This window comes from Coturnix japonica, chromosome 2 (assembly GCF_001577835.2).
Source record: "Coturnix japonica isolate 7356 chromosome 2, Coturnix japonica 2.1, whole genome shotgun sequence".
Lineage (NCBI taxonomy): Eukaryota > Metazoa > Chordata > Aves > Galliformes > Phasianidae > Coturnix > Coturnix japonica.
The window spans coordinates 4,218,453-4,238,103 of NC_029517.1; the positions used below are offsets into that span (position 1 = coordinate 4,218,453).

Here is a 19,651-nt window from a genome sequence, read left to right on the forward strand (position 1 = left end):
CTGAGTTTCCATGCATGTTTAAGTGGAAAAATACAGCACGCAGCCCTGCAGTGTTATTGGTACCTTTCCCCTTTGTAAAGCAAAACAGAACAAAACGGGACATGCCACAAAAACCAAAGAGATGTGGAAGTCACAGGTCTTCTTCTTTTTCCCCTTCTTTTTCAAATGAAAGCAAGTTATTTCATGAAGCAAGCTCAAAAACCCAGCTCACCCATACAAAGAAACCAGTTTGGAAATCCCCCTCCCTCCACCTCCACTGCTATTTGCTAAGGAAACCAGAGCCTTGGCCCCAGCCAAAAGAATGATCTCAGCCATTCTTAAGAGAACCTACAGTGCATTTTCATGAGTCATGGAAAGCAACAACTCGTTGCTTTGGTAATGCTAGGTAAGCAACTGCTCATCCATCCACAACCACAAGCTTCCAGCAGTAAGTCAGAAAGCAGACTGCTTCTTGATGGGTTATGGGGGAAACGGCCCCAAATGGAGCCTTGCAGCACGGCTGCCTTGTTTTATAGGATGTGCCACATGTAGGATTTAGCAGACAGGTTCTATGGTCCTCCTATGGACCTATGGAGGAATAGAGGGGATGGGGTCAAATCAGAAGCCAGATCATACAGCCAACCTCCTGCCCACCAGACCAAAAGCCAACACCGCAGGCTTGTAAGGAGCACAGGTTGCTTCATCCCACTTCCAACCAGGGACTACACAGCACGTGTACATCTGTTCAACTCAAGGCACACAGATGCATTAAAGCCATCCTTCAGCTTTCCTCAGTTTCTAACCAAACTGCTTCCTCTTCTCATTTCTCCAGAACTGCAAGAACAGCCCAAAGGATGCCAACATGCAGTTAAGCAGAACACAGCTGCGTCTACCGACACCTCAAGACTCGTGCAATAGACGTACAGGCAATTTTTTTCCCAGCTCTGCAAAGGGAATAGCTGTCTTTTAACATACTTTAGGTATATGATTTCCCCACTGGTTAAGGCAGGATGCTGCAAGGGCACCATTCAAAGCCCTCAGTGATGCTCCTGGATATAGACCAAGACTGCACACACATGCAGCCCTTTCCCTTGCTTCTCCACCTGTCCACCTCTTCATTAGGCACAAAGCAGCTCCAATGCACCCTGATGCTGGGCTGAACCCAGACAGCAGCAATTCAGAGCTGGACCTTGAACTCTTCCAATAAAACCAGTGATGCAACAAACCAAGCACAGCTCAATGCAGACTCTATTTATCTCTTCTTTGCCACCAGCACTGTCCAAATAGAAATAACTGGAATATTTTGCATGTTTCTCTAATGACTCTGGCTACTCTGTTACACCAGCAAGGAAGGATTAAGACCAAGGAGCAGCAAATGCATTCCATTGGTTTATTAACTGGGTGCTCAGGTTTCCCAAAAGCTGCTCAGCAGGATGAGAGCCAGGAGGAATTCAGTCAGGATTGGATTGTGCTTCCATGCTGAATGCAAACCAAAGGCATTGAGGCTGCAGTGAGAGCCCCCTGTACCAGCAAGGAAAGCCATCCATGAGCTCAACCCAGCCTGGTGGCTGTATGGAAGGATGCATGGTCTGGTGGGTTCTTGCCCATGGATGGAACTGGACGGTCTTTGAGTCTCCAACCCAAACCATTCTGGGATTGATCCACTTCAGCAGAAGCAAACCCAAACCTCCCACCTCCAAGTAGCACACAGTCATAGAGCTGCCAGATCGCTTTGCTGCATGGTGCCAGCCCACACCTCCATCCAGCCACCCATTTCCGCATTGACTGCATCATCTCTTCAGACATCACGCTGAGCTGTCAGCCCATCAGCATCACCCACAGTCAGATAACACTATCGGCTGGCCTTTGCAATGACCCAGCATGCAGAAAAGGGACAGTAGCCCTGAGGGCACTGTCAGGTTAGAGGCCAACTAAAAAGTACTTAAAACAGAGCACCTGTCCACACATGTATTCCAATCCATTCACCTTGACCACCAGCTACAAGACCTCACCCTGCTCCTTGTCTCTAAGCTGTATTCCCCAGCCAAGCCTTGTTATGTGCAAAACTTCCAAAGTCTTTTAAGGGATCTTTGGGCACTCGCGAGGCTCCAGAAGAGCAAAATGCCTCCAAACAGACCATATTAATGCTCCAAGACAGCCTTAGGAGTACAGGAGTGGTGTTTAATCACCATCTGAGTGCTCAGGCTACCCAAGGGCCCGGCCAGCACACAGTGTTTGCACAGCATCCCACGCAGCAAGCAGCTCCTTCCAGGATCTGGCCCATGCACGTCGCTGCCCGGACTTTGTCCTGTGCTGTTTCTCCGGCACCGGGCCAAGCTCCAGCTCAGCTCCTCCCTGGGTTTCGGTATGGCAGAGGCTCAGATCGTTTTGCAGAGTGGGGAGCATAAAACCAGGGGAGTTTTAGCCAAAAACGCTGATTTAATGGTAACCAGAGTGAGTTTTAACTTGGGAGAGGACAGGATCTATGAGAGACCCAGAGCTGCTTGGTTTCCACTACTACTGATATGAGGATCTTCCAAGGCCAATGGGACAGTGACATCCAGCAGCACGCCCTGCCCCAACCACAAAGGCACAAGGCTCAACCCCAAGCCCATGGCAGCGGTGGGTTGATGGCTGGACTTGATAATCTTTGAGGTCTTTCCCAACCTTAATGATTTTATGATTCTATTTTCTATTCTGTTATTAAAGACGAGATGGGACAGTGATCGGGCTGGGCAATGGTTGGGTTGGATACCAGCTGCCATTTCACTGACTGATAAGGAGACTACTTGGCCAGACGGGATCAGAAGTGTGAGGAGAGACTGAAAAGAAACCAAAATACCAACAGGACCACAGCCATATGCACTCACACATTCCTTCACAGATGGGAAATGCACTCATCTCATCTCTCCTGCAGGAAAGCAGCACGGCAGATGCCAACCCAGTGCCCAGTGCATCACACAAAGGCACAACCATGGAGTAACCCTGCATCCCACCTGATGAAGGCAAAAAAGGCACCTGGAAGGAGCGTGTAGAGAGCCAAGGAGGCAGAGGGGAGAGAAGAGAGGGAGCCCTGCAGGAGCCATAGAGATGCATGGATGCTTTCCTGGAAGGGCTCCTGGAAAAACGTCCGATCACCCACTTTGCCTCCCAGAGTTTAAATGGGAAAATAAATACAGCCTGGGGATTCAGGGTGACTGTGCCAGGTTAGGGAGCAGTGGGCCATGCAGAGCTCTGCTGCAAAGACTGAGGAGAGCCTGAGGGCTCTAAGGGGGGGAAAAAAAGAATAAGATTCCATATTCCCCTTCTTATGTCTCTATAATGCATTTTCCATCTCCCCGGTGCACAGCTGACGTTCTGCACATGGCTGTGCACGCTGAGCTTGGCTGGGATATGTGCAGAGGGGAGTGGGAAGGATTGAGCCCAGAACACATTGCCTGCAGCTGGCAAACACCATCCCAATGGCCCATCACTATGCAGGAGCTGAAGGGCTCTGCTGCCTCCAGGGACACGCAGCCCCCTCCTGTGCTGGATGTGGGGATACACAGAGATGTAGAGATTTGTAGAGGGAAAAAAAGAGCATTTCCTCGGAGCAGATGAGCTGGCTGAGCTGCCACTGAAAGTCTTGACTTTAATTCCTTTCCCACTGGAGCTCATGACCCTCTCACCTCCCTGACTCACTTCCCTCCAGCAGCAGCTCTGCAACAGGAGGGACAGACGTGCAGCACCGAGTCCTGCCAGCACCGCTGCAATCCCTGCCATCCACAACGGGCTGTTTCCAACAGCAAAACTCAGATAACAAAGCAAGTCCAGGCTGCGTGCTCACACCGGGATGCACTGCCAGCCCATAGCAGTGTAAGGGGAGGGATGGGGGGGGGAGAGAGCAGCTCCAGTGCTGCTGCGTCCATCAGCTTGCAGGCTAGCAAAGCCAGACTGCATCTCTTTGCAATGAGACCGATGGAATAAACTGCAGGCACAGAGCTGGGGAGGAAAGCGCTAAAGAGCAGCAGAAACCTCCAAGCCCTTCCATTGTAAGGAATGGTCAGCGGGGGGTAATAGTACAGGATAAAAATGAAAGAGCCAAAGCAAATAGAACCCGCAGAAGAAGCCCCACGTCCCCGCAAAGCCTCACCCGAACGGAGAGCTGCTACCAGCGGGCAGCCATGAGCGGCGGATCCACTCGGCACGGCTGGAACTGGAAGAGACACGGAGGGATCCGGAGCGGCGACGGCTGCGGGACGCGGGGCGGTGCACTAAAGCGGGAGGAAGCGATGACGCGAGGAGAAGCCGCCGCCAATGGGGGAACGGAGCCCGGAGTAAAAGCCAGAACCACGGGGGCGAGACGAGACGCCAGGGGGAGACATAAGGCACTGCCCGGGTTAAGGGATGTATGAGGGGATTGGGGGTCGTGATAATTAGGGGAGGGAGGGTCGGGGAATGGAGCATTGGGACATTGGGGTGGTCTCAGCTGGATCATGGGATGTCACCTGCCTTGAGCATCCTTTGTCTCCATGTTTTAAGCCAAAGTGACTTAAAAACAGAATCTACACTGTAAAGGGCCAACGCACGCTGTAGACTCCAGAGCCAATGCATATAGGGCCTGAGGTCTGCAATAGGGTGAAAAGAAAGAGAGTTTTGCAGACAGCAAAGAAAGGGAGCAGGAGCACTTCTTATTGCATCCCTAATTCCACACTGTGTTGCAGGGAAGATATAGGAAGAAAGTCAGCTTGAAATGTTGGTGGGGAGAGAGAAATGCAGGCAGAAATGCAGGCAGAAATGAAGCAGAATCCCAACCATGGAGCCGTTCCCTTAGAGGTTTATAGGGCTGCCAGAAAGCTGGAGCTGCTGCCTGTGAAGGCAATAGGAGCCCCAGGCAGGGACCCCTCCGGAGAGCTTCACATCTCACATCTTCATCCACCATCGCGTGACCTATGAATAAAATCCATAGAAACCGATTCTGTATACCAAATAACAGCAGATGGCTCCAGCCCAAAACGCTCCGGGTTCCCTCACTCCATAAATGATTTTACTAGGCCGGTCGTGAGCTTGATGTAATTGAATAGGTTTCACTCCTTTCCCTCTCCCTGCACAGAATATTTGTGCAGCTTAAGGGGAGGCATCCAGGGGGACCGAGCTGTTGCTGGAAGGAACCTCTGACTCCCGCTTGCCTCATCACTTTGGGAAGCAGCGTAAGTCTATCCTAAGCCACCTGGCGTGGGGAAGGAGGTTGCCTTTCTCTGCGCCTTCCCTTTAACTCTTACAGCTTAGTAGCAATCTGGTAACTTGGCACGTTGGAAATGTGTTGGCTCCTGCCCATCGGGGATGTGCGTAATGAATTCTTGCGCTGCAGATGCGTTTCTGAAATAAATCACATGTGTTTACCTTGGGAACCAGGCACGGGGCTCTAGGACACAAGGTTGAAGTATATCAGGTACGCGGTGACAAGCAGCTCCTTTAATGCCTCTTGGTTTTAATGGCAATCAATTAGGCACCAATTCTGCAGATTCCTTCCATGCGGTTTCTCTCTTCTGAATTCATTTGATGCCCCAGGAATCTGGCTGCAGTGATTTCAGTTCTAGGGTGTTCCCAAACAATATAACAACCATCATGTGTGCAAAGCCTTTCTCCATGGAACAGCTCTCCGCTGCTGGGTGTGCTGAGGACCTGCTCCTAAATTCAACCTCCTCCTATTGCTCCTTATGAAGGCTGACAGGAGAACCAATGGAGGTATGTGGCTCTGCATGCACTTTCATGTGTTCTGGTGCAAACGCAGCCTAGAAGCCCTCAGTACATTTGTGGAGAGGAGCAGAAAGGTGGTAAAGAGTGCACAGTGGAGAGCAGCAGGAAAATGAATGTGTTGCAGACATGAAGCTATGCTGCATCCCTAAAGCTCAATGCCACCAGTGGGTACCAGCGAGGTATCCAACAAGTTAATCTGCAGAGCATGAAGGTTGCAAATCATAGCCCTGGGCTGTTCAATTTGTGTTCCTTCTTTAATGATGTAAGCATTAGTGTTTGCAATGGGGAGGAAAAAAGGGGAAGACGCTTGGCTTTTACCTAACTGCAGCTATTTTGGGCTGTGCTAAGGTTACTGCAGGATGTGAACGCATATCCCCCAGCGCTGACCCAATTCTTGTGTGACTAAGTAAGTTCTGTCTAAGCTGAAGTTCTCCCGTGCTTTCTGTTTGATATAATATCCTTTCTTGCTTCCTGCCCCAAACTGTAGTATAAGGCTGTTGAGTGCTGTGAGACGTCTGTCAGGCTTTCTCTCCCATAGCGATGGCTGCGTATTGAAGGTGGATGAAATCATTCCTATACTTAGTTTGCAAACTGTAAGGGAGTGATGCAGGATGCTGGAGCCGCTCGTGGACTTGCATGCAATTTCAGCACAAAGATGCAAGGCTGCAAGGCTGCAGCATCCCATTGTAGCTCCTCCTCATCCTCTTCTACCTCTCCTGTTATATGAAATCCCACCTGACTGGTAGAACCATCCAATCTGCAGGGGAGGTGCTGGGGACTTCTTCCACTGGATCAGGTTGTCCAGGTCCCCATCCAGCCTAGCTCTGATGCTCAGAAATGCAGCATGAAGTGGCCAGCGGTGACGATCAACCAGAACGCACCAGTTTTAATGCTTCATTCATCCAATTGGGTGTGACTACAGTGAGAGCAAGTTGTATGGATGATTTCTTTTTTTCCTAGTAGCCTTCGCATGCGCTTTCATGGCTGAATGCAACTTTCCACGCTGCCTTTGTTCCATGACTCACCTACCCTGCCCAAACAAAGGGATAAACATCTCCAAAACTACAAAGTGAAAGTGAAGAGGATCTGCTTTCAGTTGTTAGGCAAGCATGTGTCAGTGATGCTTTTTAATGTGTACACGGACCGTGAAACTTGTGTCCTCCAAGCAGTATCTGCGAGGTGATGCTGGTGAGAGACGTGGGGCTGAAAGCCTTGGTGAGTTATACTGCCTGTCTGCAGACAGACCCAATTTAGACTTTCTCACGTAAGGTCAGAACTACCCCAGAATACATTATAGACTCGTCTGGTACCTGAAGATTGAGGAAAGGAGCACAAGAAATATCATACGTGTGGCATTTGCTGTTGAAACTGCAGGAAAGCCAATAAAATCACTGGGGACATCCTGCATTTCCATCTCAACTTCCCAGAAAGCTTAGAGAAAATCACGATAGTTTCCTGGATAGAACTAAGATTCTGCACCCTGGAACCGGCCCCTTTCAAGTGGAGTCTAAGGGTTAAGAGAAGGACTGAGGGAGCTTGGTTCAGACTTGGCTTTAGGTGTGTACATCCAGCCTGCTCTGTTCAACTCCAGCAGGATTTGACTCCCTGAGAATATGACCTTATTTCTCTAACCCATTTCCGATTCTGAAGGTAACCAAAGCATCTACAGGGGCGTAGCCAAAGCCACCTGCTATAATCACGGGATTCTAGCTGCCAATTCAAACAGCATTTTGCATTTTTTACTGTTTTCTTGACAAAAGAAGCTCCAGCAAGAACCCTTCAGGTGAATTGGTGAATAAAGAATGAGAAGCCATCGAGCCCGAATTTCTTTGTATTTCTTCCCATCCACCCACACGGAGCTGGATTGTAGCTGAAAGAGATCAGGGGAAATGGAGACTGATTTACTGCAGTTTGGATCCATCCCATTAGCCATAAACTTATCTGCATGCATCAAGTGGAAACCTACAGTTTTTCCTTTACATCTGTCACGAGGGGGAAGAAATCACAGAAACAATCAAAACCCGTCTGTTTACACATGTTTTGTTTTATAAATGGACTTGTATAGAAAGTTGCAGCACCGCAGTACAGACAGCTCGCATAAATCTCTTATCACAAAAGCCATATGTCCTCATTTCCTCATCTGCAGTAAAATACCAGCAGCAGTACTTCGATAATTAGGAAGCTGGAGGTAAACCGCTCAGCATCCAGCACTAGGAAAGGGTATGTGGGTGAAGGTTATAAAACACAAAACAGAACAGTTGGGTTACGAGCCATCCATACGGCTTTCCATTGCGTGATTGTTATTTGTGTGTTAACAGCCCAGTTCCTCCTCGGATGGGGTGACTGGAGAAACTGGAAATATCTGAGAGGTGCCTTATCCTTGTGTTGGGTGGGCTCTCAGCTGGCAGGCTGTCCATGTTGCCTTGCTGGGCATCTATCCTTCCTTTGGAATAGCTCAAAAACAGGGGCCACAATGCAGTGAGCTGACTGCTGCCATCTAACTCCCTCTGGTGTGATCTCCAGACTCATGAAGGGCGACAAGAGTGTCCCTGGATGATCCTGTGGAAAGCCTTCCTATCAGGTGGATGCAATGATGGAGGTTCTTAGTACCCTACAAGGAGATAAGAAGGTTTCACCAGGGAAGAAGGAGCAGAAGGGTCCCACGGGACCACTCAGACATTTCTTGGCCTTTCCCTTACCAAATTATCGGGCAGTTGTAGTCTGTGGCCCTTGGTCAGCCCTGGTGGGCAAACTCAGTGTCACCCACTAACTTTTAAGCTGACCCACATGTTTCCATAAAGGTGATCTGAGATGGATGACAATTAACTGTGTGCATATCGCTAGCACATAAAAACAGCACAGCTGCCCTTATGGCATGTCCCCGTCCTTCCAATCTCTTATTTTGTCCAAAAAGGAGACATTTCCTAAATTTCACATCAACCAGGGATGGTGAAATGCCCTTTTGCCCAATGTGGTGTGCTTTGTGTAAGGGGTATTTATTTAATCCATCTGAAACTACATGAGAAAAGAGAGAAATATCCCGGCAGCGAGATAAGATGATTATCTTCCTGGCAAACAATAGGACCATGGTCAACATTAAAAATAATTTGATTGCAAATAGGAAGCCTAGTAAAGCAGCAGGAATAGAGGAAACATGACTAATTTTTTTTTTAGCTTGTCTGAACTCACACAGCAGAGTTTTGCAAGTGCCGTCACTTTGAAATATAGATCTGTAGAAAACCCATGGGGGGAGGATGGCAACAGTCCAACCGCAATAGTACAATAGGGGCAAGTTAATGCTGCTTGTAGATCCAACCTTAGTAGCTAACTAGCAACGGGCACGAGCTATTTTAGGTATAATTTGGTGGGGGCCACACTTAATATTATTTGGGGAGGAGTGGAGAAAGTAAAGGCATTCTTCTTGGCTCTTTTTTTGAGTTCCATTCATTTGCTGTTCTCCTCAGCTGAACCTGCAGGACCAGGACCACGCAGGTTTTAAACCTGCAAGCAAATGCTTATATCCTTGGCCAATGTTTTTTTTGGTTTTTTTTTCTCATCATATCCAGCAAATAGTCTTTCTCCCTGCAAGGGAAGGAGGAGGTGGCTGCAGGACTATGAGGACCACAGGATTAGTCTCCAATAGAAAATTCCCTTAGATATGAAGCCTATACAGTAGAGACCCAAAAAGTGCTTGGATCTACTGCAGATATGCTGGTGAGCTGGGTAACCTGTGGTACCTACCTAGTCTACAGTTCTTCTTGTCCTGCATGGCAAAAATGGCTTCATGTCTATTGATTTAATCCAACAGACAGTAACGTTTGGATCTAATTGTACCCTTCCTTACATGTTGTTGTCCAGAATATTCTGTGCTTCTATGAGCATCATTAAAGATGGGTTTGTAATGCAAAGGTGGGCAGCACTCAGAATGCACTGTGTGATGTAGAAGTGATGTTACATCCATTTTACAGCAGAAGGAATTGAAGCATGGCATTGAAAGGACCCATTGCAATAATCCAGGAGGAAGTCTGAATCAGAACACAACAAAGAAAGACATGACGTTCCCAAAGCCTGACTGTGACCACAAAACCACAGATTCTTGTTTTGCTTTGAAAGCCTTTTGAACTGAGTTTTCTATCAACTGAGGGTTGGAACAAGTCTTTGGTTGGCTCCGGTGGTGCCATGTTGGATTACATTAACCAAGGATCTGATTATACTTAAATGACATTAAGCTATTTAATTGCAAATATGCATGTCTGGTCCTTCACACGGGTAGATGTTTCTTTTGTATTTTAGGGGTTTTCCTCCTATGAGGGTGTGTTGCAAGACCATATGGCAGCCATAAGCAGTAGCTGACGGTAAATGGTATTTAAGCCGCTTGGCAAAACTCAGACAGGTCCAGAAACTGTAGGTGGAGCAGAACTCAAGGAGAGTCATTGGATTCCTGATGGAGGAAATACCGCTGAAAGGCAGAAGAGGAAATGACAGATTTAATGAATGGCGATCACCATCTGGCCTACAAAGAGCAGCCAGTCTGTATGGTTTCCTACAAAAACGGTCGTAGCAGCACCAAAGACAGTGTTTAATGCTGCAGACAGGATTTAGCATGATACTGAGATCCAAGAAAATGAGATTATACTTGTCATACCCTGCCTGGACACAGCAGGATGGGTAACAGCATCACTGTCTTTGAGCAGTGCCGTGCTGTATGCTGATCATGGAGGTTTTCTGCTTTTATGAAAGCAGCTAACGATGACATGATGAAGGATTCTGCAAAGGGCTCAGGGGGAGACTCAGTAAAACATCAAATAATGATGTCAGACTTTTCATGCGTGACAAACTTAAATGCAAAAGCAGCCTTCTCACGGAGACTTGAAAGAAGCAACAGTTGGGACCTGGTTCCAAAATGAGAGGAAATTATCCAAGCCCGTTTTGTTGTTTTAGCTGCTTGAAACACTGTCTGAATGAAGACGGTGCTATGCATCATGAATGAATGAATGAACGTGGACATCGATGGATGACATGTCAGCCAATGAAATCAGTGATGCAATAACACAGCAATGCTGAAGGCGTTTGTCTGGGGGATTAAAGCTTTCTGGCCCTGGAGGAAGATCAAGCATCAGCATTTAACATAATCAAAACTTCTTGAAAGAGTACACAGCCAGTGTTCAATGATCAACGTCCTCAATTCTGTTAGCATTGCTACTCAGAGCACAAGTGCTACTGCTGTATGTACTGCATCAAAGTTCACAGATCTCCTCCTACATCCCCTGAATTAACTGACAACTTCAGGGCTCCAAGAAGGAAACTTTCTTGGAAGATACTGAAAAGAACAAAAATGACCATGAAAAGTCTGTTCTCCTCCATACTGGCACGAAGAGTGGCGGCATTGCAGCAGTCTGTTGGCAAAGGTTCTGGGCTGCTCAAAGGGAGAATGGAAAGCTGGAACATCATCTTGGAGTAAAGAGACAGGTGTCAGTGGAAAAAAAATAAACCAAAAATAAATAAAGCTTTTGTTCTCATTGACTGTATTCATCTGAATGGAAAATCCAGACAGGGAGACTCCAAAGCCCACAGCTCACAATGCCAGGCCTCCTGGTTTCTAATTATGGAACACAGTACTCCTTGCTGCTGCTTTTCCTAAGCACCTCCCTTACACACATTGTCAGAGCATGACTTCATGGGGTCTCGCAGAAGGGGCTGAGAAGGTGAACATGCAGAGTCTACAAAGGAGCAAGTTTGTGAGTAAAAAGCATAAACCTTCATTATAAGGGTAAATTCCAGAGTGGAAGCAATCAGCACTGGTTTGAATGTGCAACAGGATGCGTGCAAAGGGTATAAAAGTGATCTGCAGTGATGGGGCAGAAGGGGTACAGTATAGGGAGGCATCTCAGGGGTTTCAGATCTTCTCTCTCCTGTTTATTCCCACTGCGCTGGTTTCTGATGAGTGGAAAGCAGCCTTCTTGGCCAATGGGAAATCAGCCCTTTTCAGCCCCTTTTCTTGCACGCAAACTAAATGAGACCTTCTGAGCTGCAGTGCAGGTGGGTGGTTGTCTGACGGCTATGAGTAAGCTACAAGAGGATGTCATTATTGCCAGACTTGGCCCAGCTTAATGTCAGCCACAATGTTGTGGGGGTAAACCTGACTGCAAACAAAAGTGTAGCCAACTGCACTGCTTGTCCTTGTCCAAACGGAGGCAGACACGGAAGGCTGGTAAACTGGATTTATAAAATCCCTTCATTTCTGACATAGTGAGGGGAGGTGGTTACCTCTGTAGCATATGCATTGTGAGCTGACAAGTGTTTTCCTTGGGCACAAGCCAAAGTTTTGGCTCGACTTTCCTTTCACCAAACATGAGGCCTCGGCAATGAGTCACCAGTTCTTATAGAGGGCTGCAGTCTGCTGAGCCAGGAAAAGGAGAGCTTGTTGCATAGAAAGGGGATCAGGAGATTATGTGTCATGTGGGTCACATGGGAAATCAGCATCATTTCCTATAGCCAGTATATATTGCATGCAGGGGACCTGCAGGCCTGGAGGAGGTGGGAATAACACCAGGATTCCCCATGACTGTGTGGAGTTTGGGGTACCACAACCCGGTGAGCATTTAAGAGCCATGGTAGCTCCACTTGAAGCTCTCATCCAGCAATTCAGATACGTAATGAAGCAATTTGTTCTCACAAACCTGGATCCCCTGTCATCATATTAGTCCCTTCTCCATCCTCTTCCCACCCCTGAAGGGCTAAAACAAGGGGAGGATATGGCTGCAGACCTCCACCAGGGAGCCATGCATGGTATTTCTTTATACATTTCCTCTTATTATATGAGCACTTGAATGCAAAAAAAGACCCCAAGGGACAGTTTAGTGAGTAATCCAGACTGAGTAAGGGATGTGTGAGCACTGGTACCCTACATCAAATGATGGAAACTATAGGATGAGGGAAGCCTTTTCACTTTGGTTGCTGCCATCAGTGTTGGGAATCAGAGACTCATTCGGGTTGGAACTTTGAAGAAAGTTTCTAGTCATGGTTTACATTTCTCCAGCTCAAACCTCAGTTAGATTACAGGGTATTTTGTGTGTGTGTTTTACAGGGAAAGGCACAGTCACGTATCAGGCCTCTTGCAGGGCTCTGCACCCACCTCAGGCCAGCCTTCTCACCACAGGGTCTCCTTTGGTATGTTGTCCTGGGTACACAGCTGGGCAGTCTGTGGGGATATAAGGTAGGAAAGAAGTTTAGCTGACTCTGTCACTAACACAAGGAAAGAATTCCTCTGATGATCCCACATGAAAATGGAGCGGGGTCTGCCCACAAACCACCACTGCCCGTGAAAGAGATGGAAAGAGAGTCAGTTCTGGAATCCCAGCCTGTATGTGTGAGGCTGAACAGATCTTACAGGCTGACTTTTAGGTAGCAGCCTGGCTTTCTGCCTGGTCGTCCTTTCTAAGGCTTCCAGGGTGGCTGAAATGTGGGCAACACAAATTCTGCCTCAGTTGCTTGCACACTGTGTGCAAAAAACGTGGACTGGTCAAATCCTGCCTGCTTTCCACAGGCTGCTCCATAGAAAACAAGCATATGGATGCCTGTAGGCCAAGACTCGGGGCTTCTATATACACACATAACAGTAAAATCAAACCTAATTCAGGCCAAACTTCTGTGTTTGCAGCACCCTGGCTGTGAGGAAGGGGAAGCTGGAAGACACGGTGCATGATGTAATTCCTTCGTTGGGCTGCGTTGGTGTTGTGGCTTTCCATGAAGAGGCAAAGGAAATAATTGAGTGACATTGCTTGAAGATAAAAATAGCAAGGTTTCTTCCACTACCAAACGGTGATGTGGGTCCTATATGCTCTGAGCCTCTCTTGTCTGTGTCCAGCCCTCTCCTGGCTCCTTGGGGAACAGGGAGCAAGCTGCCAGGAGGCATAGTGTGCTATGTGTGGGAAAAGGCTGGAGAACCTCTGCTATGAAGGCAGGTGGAGGGAGCTGGGCTTGGTTATCAGAATATATCTCAGAGATGTCTCTTACTGAGAATCAAAAGATGCAGGATCCCCAAGGCAGAGGTTGCCCTTTGGGGGTCTCGCTGAGCCCCTGATCCTTCCTACAGTAAAGGAAGGTACATTCCCTGTGTTCCCAGCTGAGTTGAGAATGAGACAGCAGCATGAATTCTGGGACACGGTAACTTGTGCATTTTCTTGCCTGCTTGCTCCCCCTTGTACACACAGCTGTGCAAGTGGGTGAGGCAGCAATTTCACTTCCTAATAATATTTCCTCAGCTCCCACATAGTGCTTTAAAAAAGAGAGTTAGAATTATTTCAAGTTTACAGTGAAACAAACTAAATCCCAAAGAAGTCATCTGGGAACTGGAAACGTAAAGCAAACACGTAGGAACCTGGTTCAGCAGCCATCCCTCTCGAGTGGGTTTTTTCTTCCATCAGCATTAGGGAACTGGCGCCGTTTTTTGTCTTCTTTACCTTGATTTGCCCTTTTTTTACTCTCCCTTCCCACACCAGCAGCAATTAAGTTCCTCCATTTTGGAGGATTGAAAAGTAGCCTGACGGGCTGCAAATGCAGCTGGGGTGAGGAACAACTGAACCAAGCTGCTGCCCACAGCTGTAAGCAGATGTTATGGCCAAACAATTGCAGCTACTTCTTGCTCTCTCACTTTGGTGAGTGAAGCTGATGCTGACTGTACTAAAGCTGTGCATCCTGACTGCTTTGGAACCTCTTCCTGGTTTAGAAACTGCCTTAATTTGCACAGAAATGCTGATTTCCAACAGACAAAAGGCTGTGTGAGCAATGTGTGCATCCAGAGCACTCACCAACAGGCTACTAAGGAATCCTTCCAGCTGTGCTACAGAAATTCCTGCATCCCGCTGAGCTAGAACAGCCCACTAGAACTTATAACCTGCACTGTGAAGGAGATCAGGAGATGGAAATCAGGTTTTCGAGGATGTCCTCTGTGTGGTCAATGGAGCACACAGAAGAAAGATTTGCACCCTGCTGTCAATGTGGCTGGCTGAGAGCTGACAGTGATCTGGATTTCTGCGTCTGAACATTGAGTCAAACTCTGATTGCTCCAACTGCAGAAAGACCTCATGTAAATGTAGAACCACAGAGTGGTCTGGCTTGAAAAGGGCCACAATGCTCATCTGGTTTCAACCCCCTGCTGTGTGCAGGGCTGTCAACCAACAGACCAGGCTGCCCAGAGCCACATCCAGCCTGGCCTTGAATGTCTGCAGGGATGGGGCATCCACAGCCTCCTTGGGCAACCTGTTCCAGTGCATCACCACCCTCTGGGTGAGAAACTTCCTCCTGATATCCAACCTAAACCTCCCCATCTCAGTTTTAAACCATTCCCCCTTGTCCTATCACTATCCAAACATGATGCCTTCTAATTAAAGATCTTAGACTCTCATGCTGGGGGGAGCAGAGTAAACCGAAGGCTGAAGCTGCAGCAGCAGGACCCAGCTCAGCCTAATGCTGAGAAAACGTGGAGCACTTTCCCAGCACAATCCCAAAGTGGAAGAATTTTCCAGTGCTACTCCAGGTCAGGTTTTCTTATTGGCAACCAGCCTTGTGCTTCAGTGGTTTCGTGGATGGCTCCACCTGGTGGATCCGAGGACCAGAGAAGTTCCTTTCTCTGTAGCAGCGTACACTCCGCTTATTTCTGAGTTTTCTTTTGCAGCTGAAGTCTACAAGCACAGCACCGATTTGGAACTAATGGAAGGAGCCCATTGGGTTCAAACGGCAGCACAAGGTTTGATTCCCAGTTCTCCTGCCCTGTTGGGGATTTTCAGCCCGTCACTTGCCTGCTGTGGCTCCTCAAACAAGATCCGTGGGTATATGATAAATAGGTTTGTATTAGAGCACTGGGCAACAGCTGTTGGTGTAGAGGTCCACATCTGAGATCCATTTCTGGGTTTGTCATCACTGCACTACAACACAGAAGTACATAAAAGGGAAAGCAGCAAATCAGAGCACGTACTGGTATGACCCTGTGGCTTGTTTTCTCTGCAATGGAAGCTGCTATCTCGCACATAGAAGGGAGTGATTTGTTAACTTTCTTCTTAATTCATGTTTGCTTTTCCTGTGCTTGCTGTCTGGTTCCTCTGGGGTGCACTGCAGACTGATCAGTCTTCTGACATCCAGAGGCTTCGGGCACTTTATAAGTAAAGGTTATTAATGTTAGTTGTCACTATTATTGCAGGGAAATTGTGGTTCATAATTTGTAAGGCTGATCCCTGGAAATCAGCACCATCCCTCTCTGTATGGTTACAGTGGGCCAGATGAGAAGGAAGGAGAACGTTTTGCAACTAAAAGCCGGAAGGTTTCTCATGGCAATGATATGAGCGTGGCTTCAGCCACATGGCTCAGCTACTGTGCAACTCATACCAATCACAGTGTCAGAAGGACCTCTGGCTGCAGTCCTGCAAATGGCTTGTACTTGCTATGGCTATCTGGCCATGACCACAGCACCATAGAAAAGGGGAGAAGGGTTTGGCATAGGCAAAGAACTGATCTAGAAATCCCCTCGTGTAGCAGTGCTGGGGGACAGAGTTTGGGATGGGAGAGGTCACAGTGTTGGCAATGAACTGGGTATTGAGGATTTGCTCAGGTAGGTAGCTGGCACTGTGACAATGCGGCCAAAACCCAAAGAGGTCACTCAGGTGGATAATGATAGGACAAGGGGGAATGGTTTTAAACTGAGACACGAGGTTTAGGTTAGATATCAGGAGGAAGTTTTTCACTCCCCACAGTGAGGAGGGATCAGAAAGAGGCTTCCTGAGATACTGCCCTTGCACTAGAGGTAAGAAAAGCTCTGCAAGTGAGTGATTCATGCAAAGTTTGCTCTCATTATAGTCATCTGTGTGCAAGCCAGATAGGCTCAGGGCAAGAACTGGGATGATGGGAGAGTTATGTGAAAATGCTCTGTGTAAATACACCTTACAGTGTTGATGGGTGCTATGGTAACAAATCACTGAATCAGTCATTGCACCTGACTGGCCTTGTGTCTTAGGGCCATGTTTGAACTGCTGTGAAGGGACAGCTTTTGATTCATAGATTCATAGAATCACAAGGTTGGAAAGGACCTACAAGATCATCTAGTCCAACCATCCTCCCATTGCCGTTGCTACCACAAAATTCATGGCCCTGAAGTATGACAGGAGGATTTGCTTATTAAGAGCTTTGTATGGATTTCTGTGTTTGGAGAGAAAAGAGACCGTCCTGCAGTGGGGAAAGGAAGAGAATCCAGGCATTAGGACATGCCTGAGTTCACCAGAAAGTCTGGGACAGAGCAGGAAGTGACCCAGCAGAGTGAATCCCAAGACTGGATATTCTTTCTGCTGCACACTGCAAAGGAGGCCTGAACTCTCAGCATAGCAACAGATACCTACTCTGTATAGTCAGGAAACCCTACCGCCAGCCTCTGTGTTGGGTGAGCTGTTCTCCATGTGATTCACCTGCCCACACCTAAGCATACAACACTTTTAGACACCCTCTGTCCTTCACACACAGCTACAATAAATCTTTTCCTTATCAACAGACAAGATTCTTTGCTTTCCAGGCACAAACCCTCAGAGATCTGCCCAATTCATCCCTCTCAGCTGTTAGTCACCTCTCAACCATCTTTTTGTTCTTAGCCCTGTGGTCTGAAGGTTAATCCTGCTTAAGTTCCACCTGATTCATTATGGGTTCTTTTTTTCCCATTCTGATTTTTTTTTCCCATACCTTATTATCTTGCCAAAAATTCCCATTTTAATTTTCATTTCAACTTACTATTTACTTTCCAGTGGCTCTCAATGACTGCACATCACTGCATCTCCCCAGCAGGCAGTTGTCTCCTGGGGTCTTTCTCACCTGGGTCTGGACTGGAGGGTGGAAGCAGAGAGGTTTGAGTACCTCTGGTGGCACTGAACTCTCCTGTGTGCCTGGAGTTGTTTCTGATCTCTGCCCTCAGTGATGGATTGGGATGGTAGCTCTGCCTGAGAAGGACACAGAATATCATCAGTGATTTTCAGGTTAATATAAATGCATGCACTTAATATATAACCCAGAAATAGAACATAAAAAGTAAATGTGTTCTGACCACTGAAGCCAGCGTTGGCACATCTTTGCATGGATCACTCTGGACAGGGGAAGTCATCTAATCAAGAACAGGCCAGTATGGACAAAAGCTGGCTCTGCTTCCAGGCAGCTCCACCCAGGCTGGAGGCATCCTCCTGTGTCTTGGTGAGTCACAGCCCTCCCTGCCAACTGTAGCACCAGTTTCCAGTATGCCAGTCAGCAGCCACAGCCTCAGTTAATAACTGGGCTGCTCCCTTGGCCCCAAAAGCTTCTTTCCAGGAAGGTGTACACAGGCTGACAGTGCCCAGTTCAGAGACATGGGCAGGAGCACCGTCTCTTTTCTTAGCTGCCATTATCTCTGCTGATGCTGATGGAGATACCATCAGTACCAAACTGAGCTCTGCTGATGCTGATGGAGCCAAACTGAGTTGTGAAAATGGGGCTGAGGAAGTGAATCTGTAATTCTTCCTTACCAGACTGAGCAGTGCTAATTGAAAAAGACACAATACAAGCTTTACATTAAAATATCTTGTTTGTTTGGATACAAGAAGCCACTGGTATTCAGGAAACTTTTCCCTCACTGGAGTGACTAAAATCAAGGGTGGGAAATCTTTACTTTAGTACATTTACTCTGCAGATTCAGATGCTGTGCATGCCCTGTGCTCCATAGCAAGGAATTGCCCAGCAGGTGCTGCATGTCAGCATTGATGATCCAGCTCCTCTAGCTCAAGTGTGTGACATAAATTGGCTGTCCAGAAGAAAGGTGCAGCACTGCCAAGGTGCACACACACATACATAAACATATCTATGTGTGCCAGATGTACAGATTGAGTCACTAAGGCCATTTTGAATGCTTGGCTTTTGATGGCATCTCTCAGCTGTGGTTCCAGAAGTGATTCAGCTATGATTTAATTCATGGGGTCAGGCCCTGAGGAAATGCCATCTGCCTGATGGAAAAGCCTTCTGCCATCTGGGGGTGGTGGACTCTCTGTTTTGAGGGATTTTGGAAACATCACTTTGAGGACTGGTTGTTGTTGTGGTATAGAGAGAACAAGAGAACAGCACTGAACCTGTTTCGTGATGTGCCTGCAAACTTCCTGCTGCCAGCGCTGTGCTTTCTCACTGCAGTCACCTCTCCTAGGAATGCACAGAGATCTCACACCCTGTTTGCTATCACTGCTACACCCCTCCCAAGATAGGTTTGGACTGCCCTGCAACTGCAAAGCTGATGTTGGATTTAAGCCACCCTGCTTCCTCTGCAAGGACTTCTCTCCCCTTGAGGCAGGGGTGAATGGGGGCAGAAGCTTCACAAAGGTCCATCTCAGCCCATCTTACTGTTTCCTTTGTTCGTTCTCAAGGTGGATTACAATGTTTCCAGCAATTAAGGCACCTGGTTATACAGTGCTGGTATTGGCAACTACCCAAAGGACAACAGGAAGTTTAACACCATTAAACAAGGTCCGGATAGTAATGGCAATGTAAGTCTTCTTTGTGTGCCTTACAGTGAACAGTGCAGCAAAGCAGATAGTTTGAGGGGCCAGAGATCAATCTGCTGCGTGGACACAAAAGATCTGTACCCCAAAAGCACCTCTGTCTTCATTCACTGTCTGCAGAGTGAGTTTGGGAGGGAAGCCCCAGCCTTTGTGTCTCTGTGTTCAGGCACTAATTCTGGGTAGAGGGTTTAATAGAAGGGATTGATAATTGACAGAGGTAAATGAGTCTGTAACACACCAGCTTTTTTACCCAGAAACTGAGCTGCTTTCTTTGCTGTTAAGGAAGACCCTTAGCAGCTGGGAAGAACATACAAAGCACTGTTGAATGGATTCCTATCTGTTTTTTTCTGTTTGCAGGGCAACTGCATTGGAAGGAACTTCTC

The 19,651-nt window shown here is 47.6% G+C and overlaps 1 protein-coding gene across 3 annotated transcripts in view; it reads right to left on the reverse strand.

Moving 5' to 3' along the window:
- The window catches only part of LOC107308787 (mitogen-activated protein kinase kinase kinase 3-like), a 54,245-nt gene extending 50,002 nt beyond the window's left edge, over nucleotides 1-4,243 (reverse strand). For 2 of the 3 annotated variants that reach the window (XM_015852910.1, XM_015852906.1), the window contains exon 1: nucleotides 4,112-4,243. The gene's annotated coding sequence lies outside the window, so the exon portion shown is untranslated. The remainder of the gene's footprint in view (nucleotides 1-4,111) is intronic. The other variant, XM_015852909.2, reaches the window with a different exon arrangement.
- Between the last annotated feature and the right edge of the window lie 15,408 nt (nucleotides 4,244-19,651).